Here is a 5,185-nt window from a genome sequence, read left to right on the forward strand (position 1 = left end):
GAATAAACCATTCCTGTCACCACCATGATCTCAGACTCCTAGCCTACAGAATTGTACACAAATTTCTGATGCTTAAGCCATTCATTCTGAGGCACTTTGTCAAAGCAACCCTAAACAAAATAATATAGCTTTTGGTACTGAGAAGTGGGGTGCTACTATAACACACATTGAAAAATATGAAAGTGGGTTTGGAATTAGATTTTGTGTGGAGGCTGGAAGAGTTGTAAAATGTATGTTAGAAAGAGTCTAGATTTCTTTGGAAAGATTCATGGTAGAAATATGATCACTGAAGGAATCTCTGGTAAGGACTCAGAAAAACAAGAGTGCTGTAGAAAAAGTCTCTATCCTCTTAGAAAATACAAATATCACTGTGTACAGAATGTAAGTAAAGATGGGCATGGTGGTTGATGCCTGTAATCCCAGACTTTGGGAGGCCAAGGTGGGAGGATTACTTGAAGCCAGGAGTTTGAGACTAACTTGTTTATGTACAAAAAAAAAAAAAAAAAAAAAGTGTATATATATGTGTGTGTGTGTATGTGTGTGCGTATATATATATGTGTGTGTGTATATATATGTGTATATATGTGTGCTTATATATGTGTGTGTATACATGTGTGTGTATACATATATATATGTATGAATGTTGGTAGAATGTCAAAGATGCTTTGGTAAGATATTAGAGAGAAAACAGAAACATTACTGAACTGGAGGAAAAATGACCTTTGCTATACAGTAATGCAGAGTTTAGCCAAATTGTGTTCTAGCGTTTTGTGGAAAATAGAACTTTTGTAAATTTGGATATTTAGCTGAGAAGATTTGTATTTTTTATAAAAAAAGTATTGATAGTATTCCTTCTTCTTTTTGCTTGTGGCAAAATACTAATGGAGAGAGATAAATGGAAGAAAGAATTGCTAAACAAAAAGGAACCAGTATTTGAAGATACGGAAAATCCTCAGCCTATTCATATTGCAAAAAATCAGAAAGCCTGTTCTGGAGGAAACATCAAGGTTGTCGCTGAATGACCATTTGCTAAAGAGACTATATGTGGCTCATGGGTCTATTCAACCATCTCACCAGAAGCTGGGAGTGAAGATGTGGTTATCCAGGAAAGACCTGTGAGGGATCCTCTTGGACTGTCCTTATGTTTGACGGCTTGGACCACAGTGAACTGCATGGTAGGCCAGAAAAGTTTTTTTGAGAATTTGATACATGCTGAAACACACCCATCTTGTACTGAAAAAAATAGATGTGGAACAAAATAAATGGATGGAACAAAATTCTACAGGATGGAAAAATAGATTAATTGGCTGTAAATGTGCATTATCCTTTAATAAAAAAGATTGAATGACCTTGCAGGCAGTGCGGAAGTTGGCATTTCTGCCACTACAACAGGCCTACGAGTAAGTCTGTCTCCTCCTTGGTTCTAAATGGCAAGGCCTCCTTTAAAGTTTCAAAAGAAGAGGCCACTGCCACCTAAGGCCGAGGAGATGAGGCTGCCACCCTGGGAGGCCCCAAAGAATCGGACTGCTACCATGATGGGCCCGGAGTATATAATATTTGGCTCCAGAGGAGTCAAAGAGGATAACTTTTAAGATTTAAAATCTGATAGAATTTTCCCTACTAGGTTTTGGACTTGCTTGAGATGCATAACCCTTTTGTTTCTATTCTCTTCCTTTTGACATTGGAATGTACGTCCAATTACTATCCCACCACTGTATTTTGAAAGAAGATAACTTGTCTGGTTTCACAAGTTCATAGCTGGAGAGGAATTTTGCCTCAGGATGAATCATACCTGGAGTCTCACCCACACCTGGCATTTAAATGAGATTTGTGACTTAGAGCTGATTCTGGAATGAGTTAAGACTAGGGACTGCTGTGATGGGGTGAAAGTATTTTGCATGTGAGAAAGGCATACATTTATGGAGGGCAGAGCACAACGTGCTGTAGGCTGAATTATTGCCCCTTCCAATTAATATGTTACAGCCTTAATCTCTATTACCCCAGAATGTGACTCTATTTGATATCACTGTACAGATATAATTAAGTTAAAATGAGTTATTTGGGGTAGGTCCTAATCCAACATGACCGATGTCTTAAAATAAGCTCATTAAGGTAGGACCTAGTCCGCTATGACTGGTGTCCTTATTAAAAGAGTAAATGTAGACATAACAACATCTACAAAGGGAAGATGATACGAAAACACAGGGAGAAGACAGCCATCTGTAAGCCAGGGAAAAAGCCTTCCCTTTTGGCCCTCAGAAAGAGCTTACCCTGTTGACACCTTGATCTTGAACTTACAACCCTCAAAATGTGAGAAAATAAATTTATACTTTTTAAGCCACTGGTCTGTAGTACTTTGTTATGGCAACCCTAGCAAACTAATACAGAAGGCAACTGACACAAACAAAGAAACAAAAAACTTCTCAATATTTTCCTACTGAGGAATTAATATTTTCCTGTCTTCCTATTTTCCTACTGCTGACTAGGAAGGAAATATAAAATTTGACATTTATAGGCACTACAGGGCATATAATTCCACTGTATAATAAATCTAATAATTTATATTCATATATCTTAACCAATTATTTATAAAATAACTGGTATATGTATGTGTGTGTGCATGCGTGTGTGTATATTTGTGTACTTTTAATTTTGAGCTCTTTCATGGATAGGGTATTTTTAAACTCTTCCTTGTACTTATATATAATGTTGTGTATTATGTAAAGTTTCCACATTGTATAAGTTTATATAAAATACTTACGTATAGATTATTTTACATTAATTCTATTTAGCCAAAACAAACATGTCAGTTTAACAGGTTCACATTTTTTAAAAGTATCTTTTTTTTTTTTTTTTTGAGTGGGAGTCTCACTTTGTTACCCAGGCTGAAATGCAGTGGCATGACCTGGGCTTACTGCAACCTCTGCCTTTTCGGTTCAAGCGATCCTCTTGCCTCAGAGTCCCAAGCAGCTGGGACTACGGGTGTGCACCATCATGCTCTGTTATTTTTTGTAGTTTTAGTAGACATCAGATTTCATTCTGTTGGCCAGGCTGGTCTTGAACTCCTGACCTCGAGTGATCTGTCCACCTTGGCCCCCTAAAGTGCTGGAATTACAGGTGTGAGCCACCATGCCCAGTCAGCCTTAAAAAGTAACTTCTAAGGTTCTTTCTTTCTCTCTCTCCCCGCTCTCCCTTCCTTCCTGTCTTCCTTCATTCCCTCCTTCCCTCCTTTCTCTCTCTCTCTCTCTCTTTCTTTCTTTCTCTCTCTTTTCTTTCTTTCCTTCCTTCCTTCCTTCCTTCCTTCCTTCCTTCCTTCCTTCCTTCCTTCCTTCCTTCCTTCCTTCCTTCTTTCTTTCTTTCTGTCTTTCTTTCTCTCTTTCTTTTCCTTCCTTCCTTCCTTCCTTCCTTCCTTCCTTCCTTCCTTCCTTCCTTCCTTTCTCTCTTTCTCTCTTTCCTTCTATCTTTTATTTCTTTTTTTCCTGTTAACCATGCGCCTAAACATAGGTGAAAGGAAATCAGTTAATATGGGTATATTTGATATATTTATTTGAAAAGTTATCTGTCTCACTCTTTGGCTTGGCTGCATTCTCAAAGGACTATAATTATCCTATTCTCATATTTTTCTCCTGTAGAAAAGAAACCATGTTTGCATCAGTGCAGTTTGTATATAAAATAATTCACTGCATTTATCCATTTAATTACAATTAGCTTTCCTTAACCTGTAAATATGATTCTTTATTACTATAAAAGATTTTAATTTACCATTCAAAAGGATTTTAAATATTTTAAAAAGCATTTTGAAGAAAGCAGCAATTCAGGCAGTTTCATACTTCATCTTAATAAGAGCACTAATTTAATGATTGAAAATAGAGTTGGTTCTATAATGAGGTCTCATGAGTACTTCATTATATGACAAAGTAACACACAAAGGCAACCAATTCTTGGAAATTTAAAAAAGAACTATTTGAGAGAAAAGAATCAATGTAATAGATTATCTGTAGGTCAAGTATTATTAAGCAGAAATAATTGTTTAGTGGCTAATTTGGTAAATATACCAAAGTCTTGTCTTTTAAAATATATACATTGCATAATAAAAAGTGGCAGGCCCTTACTAAATGGATTTTCCTATTTAGTAAAAAGAGCCGTGAAATGGACATTGCAACTGATTCTTTAAAATGCTTTGCACAGAGGCACAGACACAATATCTCAGTCTCCTGTGGATTAGCAAACTGGTGAGTCACTTCTCTGTGTCTTTAACTTGGACATGTTTACAAAGTATTTACCATCCTGCTGAACGTAGTATAAAACTCTAAAACTTAACATAAAGCTATGTAGATAAACATAAGCACATCCATCCATTTTTAAAATCATATATATATTTAACATAGATAACAATGCTATGTATTATACAAGCAATGCATATATGATGTATAATGATATAATATATAATTAAAATATTTATAAATAAATGCATATATAATTATTTAAGTATTTAAAAATTATGTTTGCTAAGTATCTAGTACAAAGGCATTGTCCTGACTTGCCAGGAGGTGAAGGTCTCATGCAGATGTCAGACATATGAGCAAATAAATAAACTAAAGTTTTATAAATGGTATCAAAATGGTATGTGAAAGTGCTACAGGAAGGAGGAAGGGGAAGTTAACATTTTTGAAGGGAGTTAAGAGAAAGGTCTCACAGAATCACTGGTATTTATTTACCACATGGACAGTAACCTTTGAAAGAAAAAGGATATTGGTGCTCAAATGCACAATCTTATCATTTGCTAGACCAAATAATTTACTATTTCTGAATCTTCACTTATTTCTATATTCTAAACTTTTAAAGTTTTGATTGTTTTTTCTTTATTACCCTGAAATTTATATATATTTGTAATTACTTGAGTCATTATCAACCATGAGATTTTATTTTTTTCCTTTATATTGCACAATAGTTTTGTTTGCAAAACATTTCAAGAGAATAATCCATAAAATTTGACTGAATGAGTAACTTAGGACTCTTAAAAGTTCAGAACTTTGCATATAAAATCAATGGCACTTTGTTTATTTGTTCAAGTGTTTATTTTATAAATACCTGAACTAAAGTGGTGAGAGTGAGAATCTGGGACTAATATAAAGGTATTAATAGAATAAAATCTATAGAGCTTGATGATTGAGTAGATGTGGGA

This window comes from Rhinopithecus bieti, unplaced genomic scaffold, assembly GCF_001698545.2.
Source record: "Rhinopithecus bieti isolate Rb0 unplaced genomic scaffold, ASM169854v2 scaffold_10271, whole genome shotgun sequence".
NCBI lineage: Eukaryota > Metazoa > Chordata > Mammalia > Primates > Cercopithecidae > Rhinopithecus > Rhinopithecus bieti.